Consider the following 27628-nt stretch of genomic DNA (forward strand, 5'->3'; position numbering starts at 1 on the left):
ATGACGGACAACACCAACTTGCCACACAAACTGCAAGGTGTAGGGGTGTCCTTCTTGCTGTTGCTAATGCACATGTGCAGGAAGGTACATATCCTGCAAATTCAACTAACATGAATGCTGCCTCCCACTTACAATGATTGATGATACATATTGAAAGTAGTCCACAATAGGATTCCAACAGAGTCAGTCACCAGTACTAGGACTACAATGCCACGCCTGATGTGGGGTCCCAACATGATGCATCCACACATCAACAAGCCTCAAAATGTGTAAGGTCCTCATGCCACCTCAGGTGTATTGTCAGAGTGATGGAAGTGGGTGGGCTTTCCACATGCATCCCCCTTAACCACTTTGAGTCATGTGTTCGACATCCTGCATCACACAATGTAATGTGTGTATGTGTGCAAACAGGAAGGTCTACCTTCCAGCAAAACAACACTCATTTCAAAGATGCAGGCATCTTTGCAGCTCTGCAACAAGGAAACCTGTGATGCATGGATGAATGTTGTTCTGCAAGAAGGGAGAAATTCCTGTTTGCACACATACACATGAGGTGGCTGAATCTCCCAATGGGTGGTGCAGGATGCGTAACACATGACTCAAAGTAGCCTGGAGGATGCATGTTGACAGCTCAGACCCTTCCATTACTCCAACAACACACGTAGGGTGGCAGAGGAGTCAGTTACTTATTCTAATAGCTCTAAAACCAAATGCAAAATATTCTGTACATTTCCATTTGTGGTGTGTGCACAAGTCCCTAACAACATCCATGGCATGCATATGTAACATGGTCAAATCAATGAAAGGGGTACATATGCAGAAGTGCATGATAAGGCAATCAAGGTGGGGGTAACACACTAGGAAATGTGGACTGGCAGATTGTGCCAATGATCACTCCATAGAAATTATGCTCAGGTGGCACAGAGTCTCACTAGTGGTCAATAAATGTGTTCCTTGATGTGTTGGTCAGTACCATGTCACTAAGCCACCAGTAGCAAGTAAATGATGACTCATGTCAACAGCCACCACAGTCCAATATTGCCCTTTCGTTATCCCATTGCAGAGGATGAAGCCTTACCTCCTGCGGAGCTGCCTGTCCTGGATTTTTCTGATGACCTGGATGACCAGCTGCCAACCATCAATGCTGACACAGTCCAGACATACCCAGATATGATTTGCACAGGACTTGCCACTTTAAACATTGGGTGTAAATTTATATGTTGAAAGACATACTTAAAAATGCAAATGTATGGGAAATTTACCTTATTACCCACAATCGTCTGGGGAGTATGCTCCTCCATTTCGCGATTTAAAAGCCTATTATGAAATATGAGATCTGTGAAACACCTGGCACTTTGAATACCAGTCCAGGCCATTAAGTCAGGGATCTGTAATGTTGACAGACACTGGGTAAGTCCTGCATGTGTTAGTCGGCTTTAAAACAAGCCCACAAGGGTAATCTATAGCAATATTTACATGCATACCATACCTGGTGTCACTGTATAAGGGAATTACCTGGGATTGCACTCAGCAGGTTCCCATTGCATGGACTCTCTCTCATGGGTTTGGAGCGTGAACAGCACACAGCACTTATCACTCAATGATCCAAAGATGAAAATGAATGTAGAAAATTACTTGGATGAAATGCTTTAAGCTTATGATTCAAGTTGGATCTGCCGTTTTACTGTATAGTGGCAAATGCTTGAGGATGTACTCCATTGTCGAGTACCAATGTACTGTAACAAATATATTTATGAGGCATTGTGTTGTAATAAGGAATTGTTTCATTCTTAAAATGGCATTTGATCTATGTGCTGTATAACTTATCTCTGAGGTACTGTGCTAAAATAAGAATACATCGCAACACGAAGAAGGCACGCACTATGAGGGGATTCTAACAAAATGCTATGGTCTAGATTACCAGGCTATGGGGTGGTGCATCAGACGAAGGACCATTTAAGCACACGGCTGTTTGAAATAAGTAGTCCAGTTCAAAGCACAAGCCGAAACACATTGGTCTTTATGTGTGATGGGGTGCACTGTTTGCAAATAAACACACAAAGCTACCATGCTGAGACCTGTCTTCAGTGTTGTCAAGATTGTGAGTTACGGTGTGGCTGGATCAGATGGTGAGCACCTGTCTGCAATATGAAGGATATATTTTTATATATATATATATATATATATAGACACACACACACACATATATATATATATACACATATATATATATACATGTATACACATAGATATATACACACACACATATATATATATATACATACATTTATATACAAACATATACATATATATATACATATACATATATATACATGTATATATACATGTATATATATATACATATATATATACACACATATATATATGCACATATATATATATATATATATATATATATATATATATATATATATATATATATATATATTATATTTTTTTATTTGAGTTCATGATGAACTCACAATTAGGAAGGGCATGGTATTTTTTCACTAGATTCTGAATTTGAAGAGGAAGAATTGATAAAAACATAACCTATACTCTTTCCTCACTACTTCTATTTTCTATTTCGGTTTTAGATATTGTCTCCTCTGTTACTAATACAGTTATTAAAAACCTGACATAGCCTGCTGGCAGTCACAGGCTGCGTACATCCCATTCTGAAGCTGAGCACTCTTTTGGTGAGTCTGTCTCTGTACCCAGAGAAATTCAGACTTCACCCAAAAGAGGTAAATGTTCTTTAAATATAACCATAGGTGTTCTCATAAGATCCAGGAGCCTTCAACACAATGGATATCCAACTATTTCGCTTTTGTGATTAGTGGTTCTCAACCTCTGATTGATATTGACACACAGTCAAACCTTTGACTCTGATGTCTGAAGATAGAATGTAAGATAATGAAAAAATAATAATGTTGCTTTGAAGAATGCAGAAAAAGATGACAATAGTAATTATGAAACCACTGATTCAGACAATGACAACAAAGACCATTTAATTAATTTTGGTATTGCGATTAGTGTTTTTCAACTGCCCAAAGACAATGAAAATACTTTAACGCTCTTGTCTGAAGGTAGAATGCAATGCTTATGGGAGAATATACAAAAGGATGATTGTGAGGATAACAACACCACTGATCCAGACAATGATAATAGAATGATACTGATACTTTCTTCTTTGGTACTGACATGTCAAAAAGACAACATATATCAATTGCCTGTATCCCAAAAGATAGGAGTATGACATAACTAGTGTCAGACAATATTGATGACAATGGTAATAGTATGTTTGTTCCATTTCTTATTCAGCACCCCAATCCCACACATAGTCGTGTTTTAGATCATAGTTTGATTACCTTTTGGCTGTGACCCCCAAAAATGCTGTTTAGAGGGCCTGGGTGTCCTGGCAGGAATGTAGAACTTGCAGAATAAGCTAAGGAGTCTAGTGATCCAGTAGAGTGTCTTGTCTAATTGGTCCCATTGAGCTTTGTGTCTTGCTCGCAATGCCAATGTAGCTATTTTGCTACAAAGGCACCATGCCTTGTTGCTCAATACTGATTACAAAAGTGTGAACTTACAAGCTTGGAGACTTGTCCCGCAGCTCAGGATTTCCTTTTCAGTGACCATTTTACAAAGGTAATGGGATATGTGTCAGGGATTTTCCTAAGCATACATATTAAAGAGGGTGTTTGGGGAAAGGCGCTTGGAAAAGGTGTATTCCTGACGGCAGGTAAGTCTAGGAACCTGCCTATGCCAACCATTTCTACTAGAATAACCGGTTACAGCAGTATTCAAATAGTGGTCAGTTTCAGCAATCAATGACCCTCCTTCTTTGCTGGAAAGAGACCGGGTAGATATTTTCCCTAAAATAGTGGTCAAAGGAGAGCTTTAACTCAAGATCAGCTTCCCATTTTCTTCCCCTTATTCAATCGGTTCCTTTAAATTTAGCAAGCAGTTTCAGAAAATCCCTGAGTTCTTTAAACAAACAGGTTTTTCAGGTTTTTTGAGCCTTTAAAGGCTATTAATTTAAGAATGTTTCCTCCTCATGTGTTAATCTTGCAACCAAAAAAATGCTTCTATATCTTCTCCTACTTTGGCCAGCTAAAGCTACGTCTTTGGATGAAATAATATAAAAGCCTTTGAGGCTCATTCCACTAGAGGAGATGTGGGATCCAGGGCTTTTTTGGCTGAAGCAAGCCTAAAGGACATTCTTAGTTTGCCGGTTAGTCCAGAGTACTAATATTCAGAATGTTTATTGCAAACTGGTGGCTTATGTTTATTTGGTACTAGTGAATATGCTTTAATGAAGAATATTACGAGCTTCTGGCTTTGTAACAAAATGCATATTGTCGTAGCAGAATAGTGAAGGAAAGAACTACTTTTATTAAAGAAATGGAAGCAGATATTATCTCTCCCTTATTTATATCTTGTCAGATGTTTTTTGTCCCTATAATTACATTTTCTATATATATCAATGTTCTTGATTTTTTCTTTCCGCTTCAATTGATACAAGTCCAACTCTCGCTAAGACTCCATCTCAACAGGGCACATATGAAGCCTAAGCGTCCAGACTCCTGGATATTCCTAACAAATCAACGAGTGATATGAAAGTTGTTCTGCTGTTTCTATTTTGTTTCTGCTGATATTGTTCATTTGTTTGCCATGGAGTTACATTGATCTTCATATCAAGAGAACAGGTCATTACTTACTGGTGACTTCTATAAATATACTAACGCCATAAATGATTGGTGGTTTCTCTTCCCCTCCACCTACAGTTTGTGACCAAGGGTTTGCTGAGAAGTGTAGATTTCTGTGATTTGTGACTACTATAATTAATAAAAGTAGCAAGTTAAAATAGCATAATATTAATATCTATGTATTTAATAAAATCATGGCTTTTTTTCTCTATTCTAGTTAGGAAAACCTGCGTCCTCTCCCCCTTGGAATGCCTTCAGACATCCTTCGGAAAGCCTACAACATTGCGCAGCCAGCGAGGCTGCCCTGTCCGAAATGAGAGAACAACTTTGGCCATAAGCATGTTTGAAAGCTCCACCAGGAGCTGCTGTTAATTGTAAACCCTGCCCAAGCTATTAGTGGTGTACTGTCAGGTCCTTCACTCTTGGGTGCATTTTCAACATGAGATTGCAATGATGGAATGTTGCCTGGGCTTGGGTATGAGCAAAGAGGACAGGATGAATGAGCATCGGGACTTTGGATGACTGTTTGTGGGGTGACAGAGACACCATCTCAGAAAATAAAGTGCTGGTGGTGCCCAACGGCAAATGGCAGGATGAAAGGGAGGTGGGGATGTGCAGGAACAGGTGTTAAGGGCAATGACAATAAGTGAGGGGATTCGAGGACATGTAAGATTGAAGAGGACAGAGTTGACAGGCCTCAAAGGAGGCAAGGATCAGGAAATGTGGTGTGGTGGTGAAGCAAGCGATGATCAAGAGATGACAGGGAGTGAGAAATGGGGTGAAAACCATGACAGGGAATGAGAGAGAGAGGATAGATGAAAGATTGTTTTAGCAATAATTGGAGAATGTATCCTGTGTGAGCAAGACAGGGAAGACTACTTTCGTAGGTGGTTTCCATCTGCAAATCTGTATATATATTGTGTTTGAATGAGGGCAATAAATCTAGCCAGACAGGAAAAGGTGTCTGTGGGTAAGACCTAAAAAACACTCATCCTTTCTCCTGATATTTAATAATATACTGAAAAGGAGTTGGGGGCTGGCTGTTTATACGGTTCCTCTGATGTCTCCCCAGTGTCATATCTGGGGCTGTATGGCAAAAAATGCCTTGTGGCTCAATGGTCGTGTACACGCATTTTTCGCACCCCAAGGGCATTTTATAGCAAGGGCCTCAGATGGTTGTACAGCCCCTTCTGCAGTACAGATCATACTGCTGCTAATGTGCACGGGTGTAATCTCAACAGAGCATTTGTAATGATGAGGAGACGGAAAGTGAGGTAAACATCCCCTTCTTTATTGATTTCCTCACCAGAATGTCCCAACCGTCGTTCTCTCCCTCTCCCTCCCCCCAACATTCCAAACCCCCCTCCCGCGTGCAGCGTCAGCCGTGCGCACAGACACATGAGGGAAGGCTGAGGAAAGAAATAAAAAGACACGACACACGGGGAAAATGACATCACCACTGTACTTATATGGAACATTACATCTTTTCCCTTTTATCAACGCTTAATTCAGTACGTAATCTTTGAATCGGACAGGTGGTACAATAGCTCTTTTGGTCGTTACAGTGCCCTTTGGACTGGTTACAACTGTAGTTGAAGACATGTTGGAAGGGTTGCTTTTTGCAGCATTTTCATGGCTTGTTCTACACTGTTCACCGTGGTTTGCAGGTTGGCTGTATTCAGGCAAACTATTATGAACAACTTCATGGTCCCTGACTGGTTCTGGTAACTTAACACTGACTACATTCGATCCATTCCACCATTGACCATTATCCAACAAGACAGCTGTGCCCTTAGTTTTAACCACACGCCTTGCCTCACTGTATTTGCTCATATTAACTCCTTTTTTCCGATATCTCACTCTCACCAAATCACCAGCACTCACATTCATTTCCTTGACTGCATTTCTAGAATTATAGTTGCTACGCATGCGTTTTTGACGTTGGTCAACTAGCTTCCTCATCTCAATCTCCTTTTCCTTTAAGCTCTTTGACTCCCATTTCTTCAATGCCACTGACCAGTACGGCTGCAATTGTGTGATGGCCACTCTACCCCTGAGCAACTCAAAGGGTGTTCTGCCTGTGGTGTTGTGTGGAGTGGTGCGATACGACCATAGTCTAGTTCTAAGAGCTGCTTCAATAGGAATGTGAGACCTTAATGCCATTTGAATAGTTTCTTTGACTAAACAATTGGACCGCTCAACCTGCCCATTACTTTGGGGGTGGTATAAGGATGACCGTATATGTTCTATATTATTTACTTTCAGGAACTTGGTCATTTCTTGTGACAGAAATTGCACTCCGTTGTCTGAAACCAGCTGACGTGGAAAGCCCTCCTTACAAAACACCTCCTTCAGGAATGTCGTTACCTCAGACGTGGTGGGTTGTGACACAAACTTTACTTCAATCCATTTACTAAAGTAGTCAATAATAACAATGGCATAACGCATGTTTAGGGGAAGAACATTCATTGGCCCGATAAAATCGATTCCGATTTTTATCCACGGGCCTTCAGGTAACTCAACAGATAAAATTGGACAATGGTGAGCAGACATGGTTTTGTCCGCTTTAGCACATACGGAGCATTGGCTGACAAATATGTCAACGTCACGATCCATTGCTGGCCACCAATATCTTTCCCTAAGTTTTTGTTTAGTTCCTGTCATTCCTACATGACCTTCATGTGCTAGGGCCACCAACCTACCTCTCAATGACATTTGTGCAATAAGGGTTTCACCTCTGAGGAAGACCTCATCAACAATGGTAATGTCATTTTTAATTTTCCAATATGGTTGCAATGTTTCATTCAATCGCTTTTCACGCGGCCAGCCTTCCATTATGTACTTTTTCATTTCTGTAAATACATAGTCATTTCTAGTGGCCTCCTCCCATTCTTGTTTTGGAATAGCACTATGGGGCTCTTCACTATTAAACAAACATGCAACCAGAACATCATCATCATACTAGTTTTCTTCACAATCAGTTTCACTAATACATGGTGCACGTGACAAGTAGTCAGCAGTAACATTCGCTTTGCCACTAATATGCTCTGTTCTGAATTGGTACTTTTGTAATTTACACACAAGCTTTGCTATTCTTGGATTAGGTTTACTCAAACCTTTTCCATCTAGGATGCTAACTAATGATTTGTGATCAGTACGCAAAATGAACTCTTTTCCCCAAAGAAAACTTTTAAACTTTGTAACAGCCCAGACACAAGCTAAAAGCTCACGTTCAATTACTGAATATTTTGACTCAGCTCCTCTCAGTTTTCGTGAAGCAAAAGCAATACTTTTTTCCTCTTTAGCCACTCTCTGGCTTAGCACCGCCCCCAGTCCAACCTGACTAGCATCAGTGGTTACTATGCTCTGTAGTTTTTCACTGAAAGACTGCAAGGAAGGTGCTAGCTGAAGTTCATTTTTTATGTTTTTCATGCTTTCTTCATACGTCTCATTCCATATGAATTCTGCATCCTTCTTTGTTAGCTTCCGAAGTGGTTCCACTTTTGTTGCATAATTTTTATGAATTTAGAGTGAAATTCACACATTCCTAAAAATGATGCAAGTTCTTCCTTGTTACTTGGGGTTGGTGAGTTTGTAATTGCAGATATTAGGGATGGCTTTGGTCGAACACCTTGTTCATCAATTAGGTGCCCAAGGTACTCTACTGTTCCTTTGAAAAATTTACATTGTCTTTTTGTAGCGTTAGACCACTGTCTTGAATTCTCTGTAAAACTTTTTTTTAAATAGACAGGTGTTCTTCCTCTGTTTTACTGTAGACTAGTATGTCATCCTGAAATGACCTTACACCTTCCATATCTGAAAAAAGTTGATTCATTACTCGCTGGAAGACCGCAGATGCTGAACACAGCCCGAAAGGTAATCTACAGAATTGGTAAGCTCCTTCAGGAGTGATGAACGCTGTATAACTCTTTGAACCTTCCTCCAACTGAACTTGATGATAAGCTGCACTGAAGTCCAGAGTAGTGAAGAACTTTGCTTGATCCAAAGTCATCACCATCTCATTTATCAGAGGCAATGGTTGACAGTCAGCTACCACGTGATTGTTGAGTTGGCGAAGGTCAATGCATAAACGGATTGAGCCATTCCTTTTCTTAGCCAGGACCACGGGCGACAACCACTCAGACGCATTGATGGGTTCTATTATTCCCTCATCACACCAATTCTTTAGAATAGCCTTGACCTCAGAGCGGGCAGACAAAGGTATGTTTCTTACACGTTGTTTCACGGGTTGCACGCCTTCCTTCAGAATTATTTTATGTTTGAAATTCTTTAGGCATCACAGTTTTACACTGAATACTTCTTTGTATTCCTCAAGAATGTTTTCCAAACTGTCTTTTTGAATACTGAACACGTAGGGCGGTTGACATGGGTTGATCAACATCCTCAGGCTCTGTTGCTCCAACCAACCAAGAATGTTGACATTGTAGTCAACCACGAACACCTTTGAGGATGTACTTTTGTCCTTGAACTTCAGATCAGCATTAAATACTCCTTCTAGCTTTATTTTGTGACCTCCATAGGCTCCTGGAATAACCTTGCTAACCTGTAGCAGTGCTTTACATCCTAAGGTCTCATAAGTGTTCTTTGACAAGATAGTAATTCTGGATCCAGTATCAACTAGCATTTCCACACTCTCTCCATTTACATGGATGTTGCATTTGGGTTGATTATGTAAGTCTTCCTTACTGATGATGGCCACAAGCAACACTAAATTCTCCATCATTTCATTGTCATCTGAGTCCTCGTCTGTTTTATATTCTTCCACCTTGAAGACTTTCTTCACATGAGAAGACTTGCAAACTTTAAGGAAGTGTCCAACCTTTCCACATCCTTTGCAAGTTTTGCCGATGGCAGGACATCCTCTGCTGGATGCTAAATGGGTACTGGATCCGCAGCGATAACATGTCATCTTGTTGCTGCTTGAATTTGAACTGCTTTTTTTATTGCTTTTCCTTACTTGACTTGTAGATGATTCACTTTCCTTGCGGATCAGATTGACATCTGCTGAATGGTTATCAGGTTTGCGCAACAATTTTATTCCCTTTGCAGATCTTTCCATACTTTTAATGGTTGATACCACCTTCTCCAGGCTGGGGTTGCGATGGCACAACAGTTTTTCTTGCGCTTTAACCCCTTCGCTGCCAGGCCTTTTCCCCCTCCTGTGCCGAGCCTTTTTTGGCTATTTAGAGCAGTTTGCGCTTAGGCCCTCATAACTTTTTGTTCACATAAGCTACCCACGCCAAATTTGCGTCCTTTTTTTACAACATCCTAGGGATTCTAGAGGTACCCAGACTTTGTGGGTTCCCCAGAAGGAGGCCAAGAAATTAGCCAAAAAACAGTGAAAATTTCGTTTTTTTCAAAAAAATTGGAAAAATGGGCTGCAGAAGAAGGCTTGTGGTTTTTTCCCTGAAAAGGGCATCAAAAAAGGGTTTGCGGTGATAAAATCACCAGCTTCCCAGCTTTCAGGAACAGGCAGACTTGAATCCGAAAACCCAATTTTTCAACACAATTTTGGCATTTTACTGGGACATACCCCATTTTTACGATTTTTTGTGCTTTCAGCCTCCTTCCAGTCAGTGACAGAAATGGGCATGAAACTAACACTGGATCCCAGAAACCGCAACATTTCTGAAAAGTAGACAAAATTCTGAATTCAGCAAGGGGTAATTTGTGTAGATCCTACAAGGGTTTCCTACAGAAAATAACAACTGAAAAAGAAAAATATTGAAATTGAGGTGAAAAAAACATCAATTTTTCTCTAAGTTTTACTCTGTAACTTTTTCCTGCAATGTCAGATTTTCAAAAGCAATATACCGTTACGTCTGCTGGACTCTTCTGGTTGCGGGATATATAGGGCTTGTAGGTTCATCAAGAACTCTAGGTACCCAGAGCCAATAAATGACCTGCACCCTGCAGTGGGTTTTCATTCTATGCCGGGTATACAGCAATTCATTTGCTGAAATATAAAGAGTAAAAAATAGCTATCAAGAAAACCTTTGCATTTCCAAAATGGGCACAAGATAAGGTGTTGAGAAGCAGTGGTTATTTGCACATCTCTGAATTCCGGGGTGCCCATACTAGCATGTGAATTACAGGGCATTTCTCAAATAGACGTCTTTTTTACACACTGTCTTACATTTGGAAGGGAAAAATGTAGAGAAAGACAAGGGGCAATAACACTTGTTTTGCTATTCTATGTTCCCCCAAGTCTCCCGATAAAAATGATACCTCACTTGTGTGGGTAGGCCTAGCGCCCGCGACAGGATATGCCCCAAAACACAACGTGGACACATCACAGAAAACAGAGCTGTTTTTAGCAAAGTGACTACCTGTAGATTTTGGCCTCTAGCTCAGCCGCCACCTAGGGAAACCTACCAAACCTGTGCATTTCTGAAAACTAGAGACCTAGGGGAATCCAAGATGGGGTGACTTGTGTGGCTCGGACCAGGTTCTGTTACCCAGAATCCTTTGCAAACCTCAAAATGTGGCTAAAAAAACACATGTTCCTCACATTTCTGTGGCAGAAAGTTCTGGAATCTGAGAGGAGCCACAAATTTCCTTCCACCCAGCGTTCCCCCACGTCTCCCGATAAAAATCATACCTCACTTGTGTGGGTAGGCCTAGCGCCCGCGACAGGAAACGCCCCAAAGCGCAACGTGGACACAGACAAATTTTTAAAGGAAAACAGAGGTGTTTTTTGCAAAGTACCTACCTGTAGATTTTGACCTGTAGCTCTGCCGCCACCTAGGGAAACCTACCAAACCTGTGCATTTCTGAAAACTAGAGACCTAGGGGAATCCAAGATGGGGTGACTTGTGTGGCTCGGACCAGGTTCTGTTACCCAGAATCCATTGCAAACCTCAAAATTTGGCAAAAAAAACACATGTTCCTCACATTTCTGTGGCAGAAAGTTCTGGAATCTGAGAGGAGCACAAATTTCCTTCCACCCAGCGTTCCCCCACGTCTCCCGATAAAAATGATACCTCACTTGTGTGGGTAGGCCTAGCGCCCGCGACAGGAAACGCCCCAAAGCGCAACGTGGACACAGCCAAATTTTTGAAGGAAAACAGAGGTGTTTTTTGCAAAGTGCCTAACTGTAGATTTTGGCCTGTAGCTCAGCTGCCACCTAGGGAAACCTACCAAACCTGTGCATTTCTGAAAACTAGAGACCTGGTGGAATCCAAGATGGGGTGACTTGTGTGGCTCGGACCAGGTTCTGTTACCCAGAATCCTTTGCAAACCTCAAAATTTGACTAAAAAAACACATGTTCCTCACATTTCTGTGGCAGAAAGTTCTGGAATCTGAGAGGAGCCACAATTTCCTTCCACCCAGCGTTCCCCCACGTCTCCTGATAAAAATGATACCTCACTTGTGTGGGTAGGCCTAGCACCCGCGACAGGAAACGCCCCAAAGCGCAACGTGGACACAGCCAAATTTTTGAAGGAAAACAGAGGTGTTTTTTGCAAAGTGCCTACCTGTAGATTTTGGCCTGTAGCTCAGCCGCCACCTAGGGAAACCTACCAAACCTGTGCATTTCTGAAAACTAGAGACCTAGGGGAATCCAAGATGGGGTGACTTGTGTGGCTCGGACCAGGTTCTGTTACCCAGAATCCTTTGCAAACCTCAGAATTTGGCTAAAAAAACACATGTTCCTCACATTTCTGTGGCAGAAAGTTCTGGAATCTGAGGAGCCACAAATTTCCTTCCACCCAGCGTTCCCCCACGTCTCCCGATAAAAATGATACCTCACTTGTGTGGGTAGGCCTAGCGCCCGCGACAGGAAACGCCCCAAAGCGCAACGTGGACACAGCCACATTTTTGAAGGAAAACAGAGGTGTTTTTTGCAAAGTGCCTACCTGTAGAGTTTGGCCTGTAGCTCAGCCGCCACCTAGGGAAACATACCAAACCTGTGCATTTCTGAAAACTAGAGACCTAGGGGAATCCAAGATGGGGTGACTTGTGTGGCTCGGACCAGGTTCTGTTACCCAGAATCCTTTGCAAACCTCAAAATTTGGCTAAAAAAACACATGTTCCTCACATTTCTGTGGCAGAAAGTTCTGGAATCTGAGAGGAGCCACAAATTTCCTTCCACCCAGCGTTCCCCCACGTCTCCCGATAAAAATGATACCTCACTTGTGTAGGTAGGCCTAGCGCCCGCGACAGGAAACGCCCCAAAGCGCAACGTGGACACAGCCAAATTTTTGAAGGAAAACAGAGGTGTTTTTTGCAAAGTGCCTACCTGTAGAGTTTGGCCTGTAGCTCAGCCGCCACCTAGGGAAACCTACCAAACCTGTGCATTTCTGAAAACTAGAGACCTAGGGGAATCCAAGATGGGGTGACTTGTGTGGCTCGGACCAGGTTCTGTTACCCAGAATCCTTTGCAACCTCAACATTTGGCTAAAAAAACACATGTTCCTCACATTTCTGTGGCAGAAAGTTCTGGAATCTGAGAGGAGCCACAAATTTCCTTCCACCCAGCGTTCCCCCACGTCTCCCGATAAAAATGATACCTCACTTGTGTGGGTAGGCCTAGCGCCCGCGACAGGAAACGCCCCAAAGCGCAACGTGGACACAGCCAAATTTTTGAAGGAAAACAGAGGTGTTTTTTGCAAAGTGACTACCTGTAGATTTTGGCCTGTAGCTCAGCCGCCACCTAGGGAAACCTACCAAACCTGTGCATTTCTGAAAACTAGAGACATAGGGGAATCCAAGATGGGGTGACTTGTGTGGCTCGGACCAGGTTCTGTTACCCAGAATCCTTTGCAAACCTCAAAATTTGGCTAAAAAAGCACATGTTCCTCACATTTCTGTGGCAGAAAGATCTGGAATCTGAGAGGAGCCACAAATTTCCTTCCACCCAGCGTTCCCCCACGTCTCCTGATAAAAATGATACCTCCCTTGTGTGGGTAGGCCTAGCGCCCGCGACAGGAAACGCCCCAAAGCGCAACGTGGACACAGCCAAATTTTTGAAGGAAAACAGAGGTGTTTTTTGCAAAGTGCCTACCTGTAGATTTTAACCTGTAGCTCAGCAGCCACCTAGGGAAACCTACCAAACCTGTGCATTTCTGAAAACTAGAGACCTAGGGGAATCCAAGATGGGGTGACTTGTGTGGCTCGGACCAGGTTCTGTTACCCAGAATCCTTTGCAAACCTCAGAATTTGGCTAAAAAAACACATGTTCCTCATATTTCAGTGGCAGAAAGTTCTGGAATCTGAGAGGAGCCACAAATTTCCTTCCACCCAGCGTTCCCCCACGTCTCCCGATAAAAATGATACCTCACTTGTGTGGGTAGGCCTAGCGCCCGCGACAGGAAACGCCCCAAAGCGCAACGTGGACACAGCCAAATTTTTGAAGGAAAACAGAGGTGTTTTTTGCAAAGTGACTACCTGTAGATTTTGGCCTCTAGCTCAGCCGCCACCTAGGGAAACCTACCAAACCTGTGCATTTCTCAAAACTAGAGACATAGGGGAATCCAAGATGGGGTGACTTGTGTGGCTCGGACCAGGTTCTGTTACCCAGAATCCTTTGCAAACCTCAAAATTTGGCTAAAAAAACACATGTTCCTCACATTTCTGTGGCAGAAAGATCTGGAATCTGAGAGGAGCCACAAATTTCCTTCCACCCAGCGTTCCCCCACGTCTCCTGATAAAAATGATACCTCCCTTGTGTGGGTAGGCCTAGCGCCCGCGACAGGAAACGCCCCAAAGCGCAACGTGGACACAGCCAAATTTTTGAAGGAAAACAGAGGTGTTTTTTGCAAAGTGACTACCTGTAGAGTTTGGCCTGTAGCTCAGCCGCCACCTAGGGAAACCTACCAAACCTGTGCATTTCTGAAAACTAGAGACAAAGGGGAATCCAAGATGGGGTGACTTGTGTGGCTCGGACCAGGTTCTGTTACCCAGAATCCTTTGCAAACCTCAACATTTGGCTAAAAAAACACATGTTCCTCACATTTCTGTGGCAGAAAGTTCTGGAATCTGAGAGGAGCCACAAATTTCCTTCCACCCAGCGTTCCCCCACGTCTCCCGATAAAAATGATACCTCACTTGTGTGGGTAGGCCTGGCGCCCGCGACAGGAGACGCCCCAAAGTGCAACGTGGACACAGCCAAATTTTTGAAGGAAAACAGAGGTGTTTTTTGCAAAGTGCCTACCTGTAGATTTTAACCTGTAGCTCAGCAGCCACCTAGGGAAACCTACCAAACCTGTGCATTTCTGAAAACTAGAGACCTAGGGGAATCCAAGATGGGGTGACTTGTGTGGCTCGGACCAGGTTCTGTTACCCAGAATCCTTTGCAAACCTCCAAATTTGGCAAAAAAAACACATGTTCCTCATATTTCTGTGGCAGAAAGTTCTGGAATCTGAGAGGAGCCACAAATTTCCTTCCACCCAGAGTTCCCCCACGTCTCCCGATAAAAATGATACCTCACTTGTGTGGGTAGGCCTAGCGCCCGCGACAGGAAACGCCCCAAAGCACAACGTGGACACAGCCAAATTTTTGAAGGAAAACAGAGGTGTTTTTTGCAAAGTGCCTACCTGTAGATTTTGGCCTGTAGCTCAGCCGCCACCTAGGGAAACCTACCAAACCTGTGCATTTCTGAAAAGTAGAGACCGAGGGGAATCCAAGATGGGGTGACTTGTGTGGCTCGGACCAGGTTCTGTTACCCAGAATCCTTTGCAAACCTCAACATTTGGCTAAAAAAACACATGTTCCTCACATTTCTGTGGCAGAAAGTTCTGGAATCTGAGAGGAGCCACAAATTTCCTTCCACCCAGCGTTCCCCCACGTCTCCCGATAAAAATGATACCTCACTTGTGTGGGTAGGCCTGGCGCCCGCGACAGGAGACGCCCCAAAGTGCAACGTGGACACAGCCAAATTTTTGAAGGAAAACAGAGGTGTTTTTTGCAAAGTGCCTACCTGTAGAGTTTGGCCTGTAGCTCAGCAGCCACCTAGGGAAACCTACCAAACCTGTGCATTTCTGAAAACTAGAGACCTAGGGGAATCCAAGATGGGGTGACTTGTGTGGCTCGGACCAGGTTCTGTTACCCAGAATCCTTTGCAAACCTCAACATTTGGCTAAAAAAACACATGTTCCTCACATTTCTGTGGCAGAAAGTTCTGGAATCTGAGAGGAGCCACAAATTTCCTTCCACCCAGAGTTCCCCCACGTCTCCCGATAAAAATGATACCTCACTTGTGTGGGTAGGCCTAGCGCCCGCGACAGGAAACGCCCCAAAGCACAACGTGGACACAGCCAAATTTTTGAAGGAAAACAGAGGTGTTTTTTGCAAAGTGCCTACCTGTAGATTTTGGCCTGTAGCTCAGCCGCCACCTAGGGAAACCTACCAAACCTGTGCATTTCTGAAAAGTAGAGACCGAGGGGAATCCAAGATGGGGTGACTTGTGTGGCTCGGACCAGGTTCTGTTACCCAGAATCCTTTGCAAACCTCAACATTTGGCTAAAAAAACACATGTTCCTCACATTTCTGTGGCAGAAAGTTCTGGAATCTGAGAGGAGCCACAAATTTCCTTCCACCCAGCGTTCCCCCACGTCTCCCGATAAAAATGATACCTCACTTGTGTGGGTAGGCCTGGCGCCCGCGACAGGAGACGCCCCAAAGTGCAACGTGGACACAGCCAAATTTTTGAAGGAAAACAGAGGTGTTTTTTGCAAAGTGCCTACCTGTAGAGTTTGGCCTGTAGCTCAGCCGCCACCTAGGGAAACATACCAAACCTGTGCATTTCTGAAAACTAGAGACCTAGGGGAATCCAAGATGGGGTGACTTGTGTGGCTCGGACCAGGTTCTGTTACCCAGAATCCTTTGCAAACCTCAAAATTTGGCTAAAAAAACACATGTTGCTCACATTTCTGTGGCAGAAAGTTCTGGAATCTGAGAGGAGCCACAAATTTCCTTCCACCCAGCGTTCCCCCACGTCTCCCGATAAAAATGATACCTCACTTGTGTAGGTAGGCCTAGCGCCCGCGACAGGAAACGCCCCAAAGCGCAACGTGGACACAGCCAAATTTTTGAAGGAAAACAGAGGTGTTTTTTGCAAAGTGCCTACCTGTAGAGTTTGGCCTGTAGCTCAGCCGCCACCTAGGGAAACCTACCAAACCTGTGCATTTCTGAAAACTAGAGACCTAGGGGAATCCAAGATGGGGTGACTTGTGTGGCTCGGACCAGGTTCTGTTACCCAGAATCTTTTGCAAACCTCAACATTTGGCTAAAAAAACACATGTTCCTCACATTTCTGTGGCAGAAAGTTCTGGAATCTGAGAGGAGCCACAAATTTCCTTCCACCCAGCGTTCCCCCACGTCTCCCGATAAAAATCATACCTCACTTGTGTGGGTAGGCCTAGCGCCCGCGACAGGAAACGCCCCAAAGCGCAACGTGGACACAGCCAAATTTTTTAAGGAAAACAGAGGTGTTTTTTGCAAAGTGCCTACCTGTAGATTTTGGCCTGTAGCTCAGCCGCCACCTAGGGAAACATACCAAACCTGTGCATTTCTGAAAACTAGAGACCTAGGGGAATCCAAGATGGGGTGACTTGTGTGGCTCGGACCAGGTTCTGTTACCCAGAATCCTTTGCAAACCTCAAAATTTGGCTAAAAAAACACATGTTCCTCACATTTCTGTGGCAGAAAGTTCTGGAATCTGAGAGGAGCCACAAATTTCCTTCCACCCAGCGTTCCCCCACGTCTCCCGATAAAAATGATACCTCACTTGTGTAGGTAGGCCTAGCGCCCGCGACAGGAAACGCCCCAAAGCGCAACGTGGACACAGCCAAATTTTTGAAGGAAAACAGAGGTGTTTTTTGCAAAGTGCCTACCTGTAGAGTTTGGCCTGTAGCTCAGCCGCCACCTAGGGAAACCTACCAAACCTGTGCATTTCTGAAAACTAGAGACCTAGGGGAATCCAAGATGGGGTGACTTGTGTGGCTCGGACCAGGTTCTGTTACCCAGAATCCTTTGCAAACCTCAACATTTGGCTAAAAAAACACATGTTCCTCACATTTCTGTGGCAGAAAGTTCTGGAATCTGAGAGGAGCCACAAATTTCCTTCCACCCAGCGTTCCCCCACGTCTCCCGATAAAAATCATACCTCACTTGTGTGGGTAGGCCTAGCGCCCGCGACAGGAAACGCCCCAAAGCGCAACGTGGACACAGCCAAATTTTTTAAGGAAAACAGAGGTGTTTTTTGCAAAGTGCCTACCTGTAGATTTTGGCCTGTAGCTCAGCAGCCACCTAGGGAAACATACCAAACCTGTGCATTTCTGAAAACTAGAGACCTAGGGGAATCCAAGATGGGGTGACTTGTGTGGCTCGGACCAGGTTCTGTTACCCAGAATCCTTTGCAAACCTCCAAATTTGGCAAAAAAAACACATGTTCCTCATATTTCTGTGGCAGAAAGTTCTGGAAGCTGAGAGGAGCCACAAATTTCCTTCCACCCAGAGTTCCCCCACGTCTCCCGATAAAAATGATACCTCACTTGTGTGGGTAGGCCTAGCGCCCGCGACAGGAAACACCCCAAAGCGCAACGTGGACACAGCCACATTTTTGAAGGAAAACAGAGGTGTTTTTTGCAAAGTGCCTACCTGTAGATTTTGGCCTGTAGCTCAGCCGCCACCTAGGGAACCTACTAGACCTGTGCATTTCTGAAAACTAGAGACCTAGGGGAATCCAAGATGGGGTGACTTGTGTGGCTCAGACCAGGTTCTGTTACCCAGAATCCTTTGCAAACCTCAAAATTTGGCTAAAAAAACACATGTTCCTCACATTTCTGTGGCAGAAAGTTCTGGAATCTGAGGAGCCACAAATTTCCTTCCACCCAGCGTTCCCCCACGTCTCCCGATAAAAATGATACCTCACTTGTGTGGGTAGGCCTAGCGCCCGCGACAGGAAACGCCCCAAAGCGCAACGTGGACACAGCCACATTTTTGAAGGAAAACAGAGGTGTTTTTTGCAAAGTGCCTACCTGTAGAGTTTGGCCTGTAGCTCAGCCGCCACCTAGGGAAACATACCAAACCTGTGCATTTCTGAAAACTAGAGACCTAGGGGAATCCAAGATGGGGTGACTTGTGTGGCTCGGACCAGGTTCTGTTACCCAGAATCCTTTGCAAACCTCAAAATTTGGCTAAAAAAACACATGTTCCTCACATTTCTGTGGCAGAAAGTTCTGGAATCTGAGAGGAGCCACAAATTTCCTTCCACCCAGCGTTCCCCCACGTCTCCCGATAAAAATGATACCTCACTTGTGTAGGTAGGCCTAGCGCCCGCGACAGGAAATGCCCCAAAGCGCAACGTGGACACAGACAAATTTTTGAAGGAAAACAGAGGTGTTTTTTGCAAAGTGCCTACCTGTAGATTTTGGCCTGTAGCTCAGCAGCCACCTAGGGAAACATACCAAACCTGTGCATTTCTGAAAACTAGAGACCTAGGGGAATCCAAGATGGGGTGACTTGTGTGGCTCGGACCAGGTTCTGTTACCCAGAATCCTTTGCAAACCTCCAAATTTGGCAAAAAAAACACATGTTCCTCATATTTCTGTGGCAGAAAGTTCTGGAAGCTGACAGGAGCCACAAATTTCCTTCCACCCAGAGTTCCCCCACGTCTCCCGATAAAAATGATACCTCACTTGTGTGGGTAGGCCTAGCGCCCGCGACAGGAAACACCCCAAAGCGCAACGTGGACACAGCCACATTTTTGAAGGAAAACAGAGGTGTTTTTTGCAAAGTGCCTACCTGTAGATTTTGGCCTGTAGCTCAGCCGCCACCTAGGGAACCTACCAGACCTGTGCATTTCTGAAAACTAGAGACCTAGGGGAATCCAACATGGGGTGACTTGTGTGGCTCAGACCAGGTTCTGTTACCCAGAATCCTTTGCAAACCTCAAAATTTGGCTAAAAAAACACATGTTCCTCACATTTCTGTGGCAGAAAGTTCTGGAATCTGAGATGAGCCACAAATTTCCTTCCACCCAGCGTTCCCCCACATCTCCCGATAGATTTTGGCCTCTAGCTCAGCCGCCACCTAGGATAACCTACCAAACCTGTGCATTTCTGAAAACTAGAGACATAGGGGAATCCAAGATGGGGTGACTTGTGTGGCTCGCACCAGGTTCTGTTACCCAGAATCCTTTGCAAACCTCAAAATTTGGCTAAAAAAACACATGTTCCTCACATTTCTGTGGCAGAAAGTTCTGGAATCTGAGAGGAGCCACAAATTTCCTTCCACCCAGCGTTCCCCCACGTCTCCTGATAAAAATGATACCTCCCTTGTGTGGGTAGGCCTAGCGCCCGCGACAGGAAACGCCCCAAAGCGCAACGTGGACACAGCCAAATTTTTTAAGGAAAACAGAGGTGTTTTTTGCAAAGTGCCTACCTGTAGATTTTGGCCTGTAGCTCAGCTGCCACCTAGGGAAACCTACCAAACCTGTGCCTTTCTGAAAACTAGAGACCTAGGGGAATCCAAGATGGGGTGACTTGTGTGGCTCGGACCAGGTTCTGTTACCCAGAATCCTTTGCAAACCTCCAAATTTGGCAAAAAAAACACATGTTCCTCACATTTCTGTGGCAGAAAGTTCTGGAATCTGAGAGGAGCCACAAATTTCCTTCCACCCAGCGTTCCCCCACGTCTTCCGATAAAAATGATACCTCACTTGTGTGGGTAGGCCTAGCGCCCGCGACAGGAAACGCCCCAAAGCGCAACGTGGACACAGCCAAATTTTTTAAGGAAAACAGAGGTGTTTTTTGCAAAGTGCCTACCTGTAGATTTTGGCCTGTAGCTCAGCCGCCACCTAGGGAAACCTACCAAACCTGTGCATTTCTGAAAACTAGAGACCTAGGGGAATTCAAGATGGGGTGACTTGTGTGGCTCGGACCAGGTTCTGTTACCCAGAATCCTTTGCAAACCTCAAAATTTGGCTAAAAAAACACATGTTCCTCACATTTCAGTGGCAGAAAGTTCTGGAATCTGAGAGGAGCCACAAATTTCCTTCCACCCAGCGTTCCCCCACGTCTCCCGATAAAAATGATACCTCACTTGTTTGGGTAGGCCTAGCGCCCGCGACAGGAAACGCCCCAAAGCTCAACGTGGACACAGCCAAATTTTTGAAGGAAAACAGAGGTGTTTTTTACAAAGTGCCTACCTGTAGATTTTGACCTCTAGCTCAGCCGCCACCTAGGGAAACCTACCAAACCTGTGCATTTCTGAAAACTAGAGACCTAGGGGAATCCAAGATGGGGTGACTTGTGTGGCTCGAACCAGGTTCTGTTACCCAGAATCCTTTGCAAACCTCAAAATTTGGCTAAAAAAACACATGTTCCTCACATTTCTGTGGCAGAAAGTTCTGGAATCTGAGAGGAGCCACAAATTTCCTTCCACCCAGCGTTCCCCCACATCTCCTGATAAAAATGATACCTCCCTTGTGTGGGTAGGCCTAGCGCCCGCGACAGGAAACGCCCCAAAGCGCAACGTGGACACAGCCAAATTTTTGAAGGAAAACAGAGGTGTTTTTTGCAAAGTGCCTACCTGTAGATTTTGGCCTGTAGCTCAGCAGCCACCTAGGGAAACATACCAAACCTGTGCATTTCTGAAAACTAGAGACCTAGGGGAATCCAAGATGGGGTGACTTGTGTGGCTCGGACCAGGTTCTGTTACCCAGAATCCTTTGCAAACCTCCAAATTTGGCAAAAAAAACACATGTTCCTCATATTTCTGTGGCAGAAAGTTCTGGAAGCTGAGAGGAACCACAAATTTCCTTCCACCCAGAGTTCCCCCACGTCTCCTGATAAAAATGATACCTCACTTGTGTGGGTAGGCCTAGCGCCCGCGACAGGAAACGCCCCAAAGCGCAACGTGGACACAGCCACATTTTTGAAGGAAAACAGAGGTGTTTTTTGCAAAGTGCCTACCTGTAGATTTTGGCCTGTAGCTCAGCCGCCACCTAGGGAACCTATCAGACCTGTGCATTTCTGAAAACTAGAGACCTAGGGGAATCCAACATGGGGTGACTTGTGTGGCTCAGACCAGGTTCTGTTACCCAGAATCCTTTGCAAACCTCAAAATTTGGCTAAAAAAACACATGTTCCTCACATTTCTGTGGCAGAAAGTTCTGGAATCTGAGATGAGCCACAAATTTCCTTCCACCCAGCGTTCCCCCACATCTCCCGATAAAAATGATACCTCACTTGTGTGGGTAGGCCTAGCACCCGTGACAGGAAACGCCCCAAAGCGCAACGTGGACACAGCCAAATTTTTTAAGGAAAACAGAGGTGTTTTTTGCAAAGTGCCTACCTGTAGATTTTGGCCTGTAGCTCAGCCGCCACCTAGGGAAACCTACCAAACCTGTGCATTTCTGAAAACTAGAGACCTAGGGGAATTCAAGATGGGGTGACTTGTGTGGCTCGGACCAGGTTCTGTTACCCAGAATCCTTTGCAAACCTCAAAATTTGGCTAAAAAAACACATGTTCCTCACATTTCAGTGGCAGAAAGTTCTGGAATCTGAGAGGAGCCACAAATTTCCTTCCACCCAGCGTTCCCCCACGTCTCCCGATAAAAATGATACCTCACTTGTTTGGGTAGGCCTAGCGCCCGCGACAGGAAACGCCCCAAAGCTCAACGTGGACACAGCCAAATTTTTGAAGGAAAACAGAGGTGTTTTTTACAAAGTGCCTACCTGTAGATTTTGACCTCTAGCTCAGCCGCCACCTAGGGAAACCTACCAAACCTGTGCATTTCTGAAAACTAGAGACCTAGGGGAATCCAAGATGGGGTGACTTGTGTGGCTCGAACCAGGTTCTGTTACCCAGAATCCTTTGCAAACCTAAAAATTTGGCTAAAAAAACACATGTTCCTCACATTTCTGTGGCAGAAAGTTCTGGAATCTGAGAGGAGCCACAAATTTCCTTCCACCCAGCGTTCCCCCACGTCTCCTGATAAAAATGATACCTCCCTTGTGTGGGTAGGCCTAGCGCCCGCGACAGGAAACGCCCCAAAGCGCAACGTGGACACAGCCAAATTTTTGAAGGAAAACAGAGGTGTTTTTTGCAAAGTGCCTACCTGTAGATTTTGGCCTGTAGCTCAGCAGCCACCTAGGGAAACATACCAAACCTGTGCATTTCTGAAAACTAGAGACCTAGGGGAATCCAAGATGGGGTGACTTGTGTGGCTCGGACCAGGTTCTGTTACCCAGAATCCTTTGCAAACCTCCAAATTTGGCAAAAAAAACACATGTTCCTCATATTTCTGTGGCAGAAAGTTCTGGAAGCTGAGAGGAACCACAAATTTCTTTCCACCCAGAGTTCCCCCACGTCTCCTGATAAAAATGATACCTCACTTGTGTGGGTAGGCCTAGCGCCCGCGACAGGAAACGCCCCAAAGCGCAACGTGGACACAGCCACATTTTTGAAGGAAAACAGAGGTGTTTTTTGCAAAGTGCCTACCTGTAGATTTTGGCCTGTAGCTCAGCCGCCACCTAGGGAACCTATCAGACCTGTGCATTTCTGAAAACTAGAGACCTAGGGGAATCCAACATGGGGTGACTTGTGTGGCTCAGACCAGGTTCTGTTACCCAGAATCCTTTGCAAACCTCAAAATTTGGCTAAAAAAACACATGTTCCTCACATTTCTGTGGCAGAAAGTTCTGGAATCTGAGATGAGCCACAAATTTCCTTCCACCCAGCGTTCCCCCACATCTCCCGATAAAAATGATACCTCACTTGTGTGGGTAGGCCTAGCACCCGTGACAGGAAACGCCCCAAAGCGCAACGTGGACACAGCCAAATTTTTGAAGGAAAACAGAGGTGTTTTTTGCAAAGTGCCTACCTATAGATTTTGGCCTGTAGCTCAGCCGCCACCTAGGGAAACCTACCAAACCTGTGCATTTCTGAAACCTAGAGACCTAGGGGAATCCAAAATGGGGTGACTTGTGTGGCTCGGACCAGGTTCTGTTACCCAGAATCCTTTGCAAACCTCAGAATTTGGCTAAAAAAACACATGTTCCTCACATTTCAGTGGCAGAAAGTTCTGGAATCTGAGAGGAGCCACAAATTTCCTTCCACCCAACGTTCCCCCACGTCTCCCGATAAAAATGATACCTCACTTGTGTGGGTAGGCCTAGCGCCCGCGACAGGAAACGCCCCAAAGCTCAACGTGGACACAGCCAAATTTTTGAAGGAAAACAGAGGTGTTTTTTACAAAGTGCCTACCTGTAGATTTTGACCTCTAGCTCAGCCACCACCTAGGGAAACCTACCAAACCTGTGCATTTCTGAAAACTAGAGACCTAGGGGAATCCAAGATGGGGTGACTTGTGTGGCTCGGACCAGGTTCTGTTACCCAGAATCCTTTGCAAACCTCAAAATTTGGCTAAAAAAACACATGTTCCTCACATTTCTGTGGCAGAAAGTTCTGAGATCTGAGAGGAGCCACAAATTTCCTTCCACCCAGCGTTCCCCCACGTCTCCTGATAAAAATGATACCTCCCTTGTGTGGGTAGGCCTAGCGCCCGCGACAGGAAATGCCCCAAAGCGCAACGTGGACACAGCCAAATTTTTGAAGGAAAACAGAGGTGTTTTTTGCAAAGTGCCTACCTGTAGATTTTGGCCTGTAGCTCAGCCGCCACCTAGGGAAACCTACCAAACCTGTGCATTTCTGAAAACTAGAGACCTTGGGGAATCCAAGATGGGGTGACTTGTGTGGCTCGGACCAGGTTCTGTTACCCAGAATCCATTGCAAACCTCCTAATTTGGCAAAAAAAACACATGTTCCTCACATTTCTGTGGCAGAAAGTTCTGGAATCTGAGAGGAGCCACAAATTTCCTTCCACCCAGCGTTCCCCCACGTCTCCCGATAAAAATGATACCTCACTTGTGTGGGTAGGCCTAGCGCCCGCAACAGGAAACACCCCAAAGAGCAACGTGGACACAGCCACATTTTTTAAGGAAAACAGAGGTGTTTTTTGCAAAGTGCCTACCTGTAGATTTTGGCCTGTAGCTCAGCCGCCACCTAGGGAAACCTACCAAACCTGTGCATTTCTGAAAACTAGAGACCTAGGGGAATCCAAGATGGGGTGACTTGTGTGGCTCGGACCAGGTTCTGTTACCCAGAATCCTTTGCAAACCTCAAAATTTGGCTAAAAAAACACATGTTCCTCACATTTCTGTGGCAGAAAGTTCTGGAATCTGAGAGGAGCCACAAATTTCTTTCCACCCAGCGTTCCCCTACGTCTCCTGATAAAAATGATACCTCACTTGTGTGGGTAGGCCTAGCGCCCGCGACAGGAAACGCCCCAAAGCGCAAAGTGGACACAGCCAAATTTTTGAAGGAAAACAGAGGTGTTTTTTGCAAAGTGCCTACCTGTAGATTTTGGCCTGTAGCTCAGCAGCCACCTAGGGAAACCTACCAAACCTGTGCATTTCTGAAAACTAGAGACCTAGGGGAATCCAAGATGGGGTGACTTGTATGGCTCGGACCAGGTTCTGTTACCCAGAATCCTTTGCAAACCTCAAAATTTGGCTAAAAAAACACATGTTCCTCACATTTCTGTGGCAGAAAGTTCTGGAATCTGAGAGGAGCCACAAATTTCCTTCCACCCAGCGTTCCCCCATGTCTCCCGATAAAAATGATACCTCACTTGTGTGGGTAGGCCTAGCGCCCGGGACAGGAAACGCCCCAAAGCGCAACGTGGACACAGCCAAATTTTTGAAGGAAAACAGAGGTGTTTTTTGCAAAGTGCCTACCTGTAGAGTTTGGCCTGTAGCTCAGCCGCCACCTAGGGAAACCTACCAAACCTGTGCATTTCTGAAAACTAGAGACCTAGGGGAATCCAAGATGGGGTGACTTGTGTGGCTCGGACCAGGTTCTGTTACCCAGAATCCTTTGCAAACCTCAACATTTGGCTAAAAAAACACATGTTCCTCACATTTCTGTGGCAGAAAGTTCTGGAATCTGAGAGGAGCCACAAATTTCCTTCCACCCAGCATTCCCCCACGTCTCCCGATAAAAATTATACCTCACTTGTGTGGGTAGGCCTAGCGCCCGCGACAGGAAACGCCCCAAAGCGCAACGTGGACACAGCCAAATTTTTGAAGGAAAACAGAGGTGTTTTTTGCAAAGTGCCTACCTGTAGATTTTGGCCTGTAGCTCAGCAGCCACCTAGGGAAACATACCAAACCTGTGCATTTCTGAAAACTAGAGACCTAGGGGAATCCAAGATGGGGTGACTTGTGTGGCTCGGACCAGGTTCTGTTACCCAGAATCCTTTGCAAACCTCCAAATTTGGCAAAAAAAACACATGTTCCTCATATTTCTGTGGCAGAAAGTTCTGGAAGCTGAGAGGAGCCACAAATTTCCTTCCACCCAGAGTTCCCCCACGTCTCCCGATAAAAATGATACCTCACTTGTGTGGGTAGGCCTAGCGCCCGCGACAGGAAACGCCCCAAAGCGCAACGTGGACACAGCCACATTTTTGAAGGAAAACAGAGGTGTTTTTTGCAAAGTGCCTACCTGTAGATTTTGGCCTGTAGCTCAGCCGCCACCTAGGGAAACCTACCAGACCTGTGCATTTCTGAAAACTAGAGACCTAGGGGAATCCAAGATGGGGTGACTTGTGTGGCTCAGACCAGGTTCTGTTACCCAGAATCCTTTGCAAACCTCAACATTTGGCTAAAAAAACACATGTTCCTCACATTTCTGTGGCAGAAAGTTCTGGAATCTGAGATGAGCCACAAATTTCTTTCCACCCAGCGTTCCCCCACATCTCCCGATAAAAATGATACCACACTTGTGTGGGTAGGCCTAGCACCCGTGACAGGAAACGCCCCAAAGCGCAACGTGGACACAGCCAAATTTTTGAAGGAAAACAGAGGTGTTTTTTGCAAGGTGCCTACCTGTAGATTTTGGCCTATAGCTCAGCCGCCACCTAGGGAAACCTACCAAACCTGTGCATTTCTGAAAACTAGAGACCTAGGGGAATCCAAGATGGGGTGACTTGTGTGGCTCGGACCAGGTTCTGTTACCTAGAATCCTTTGCAAACCTCAGAATTTGGCTAAAAAAACACATGTTCCTCACATTTCAGTGGCAGAAAGTTCTGGAATCTGAGAGGAGCCACAAATTTCCTTCCACCCAGCGTTCCCCCACGTCTCCCGATAAAAATGATACCTCACTTGTGTGGGTAGGCCTAGCGCCCGCGACAGGAAACGCCCCAAAGCGCAACGTGGACACAGCCAAATTTTTGAAGGAAAACAGAGGTGTTTTTTACAAAGTGCCTACCTGTAGATTTTGGCCTGTAGCTCAGCCGCCACCTAGGGAAACCTACCAAACCTGTGCATTTCTGAAAACTAGAGACCTAGGGGAATCCAAAATGGGGTGACTTGTGTGGCTCGGACCAGGTTCTGTTACCCAGAATCCTTTGCAAACCTCAGAATTTGGCTAAAAAAACACATGTTCCTCACATTTCAGTGGCAGAAAGTTCTGGAATCTGAGAGGAGCCACAAATTTCCTTCCACCCAGCGTTCCCCCACGTCTCCCGATAAAAATGATACCTCACTTGTGTGGGTAGGCCTAGCGCCCGCGACAGGAAACGCCCCAAAGCTCAACGTGGACACAGCCAAATTTTTGAAGGAAAACAGAGGTGTTTTTTACAAAGTGCCTACCTGTAGATTTTGACCTCTAGCTCAGCCACCACCTAGGGAAACCTACCAAACCTGTGCATTTCTGAAAACTAGAGACCTAGGGGAATCCAAGATGGGGTGACTTGTGTGGCTCGGACCAGGTTCTGTTACCCAGAATCCTTTGCAAACCTCAAAATTTGGCTAAAAAAACACATGTTCCTCACATTTCTGTGGCAGAAAGTTCTGGAATCTGAGAGGAGCCACAAATTTCCTTCC

This window comes from Pleurodeles waltl, chromosome 1_2 (assembly GCF_031143425.1).
Source record: "Pleurodeles waltl isolate 20211129_DDA chromosome 1_2, aPleWal1.hap1.20221129, whole genome shotgun sequence".
NCBI lineage: Eukaryota > Metazoa > Chordata > Amphibia > Caudata > Salamandridae > Pleurodeles > Pleurodeles waltl.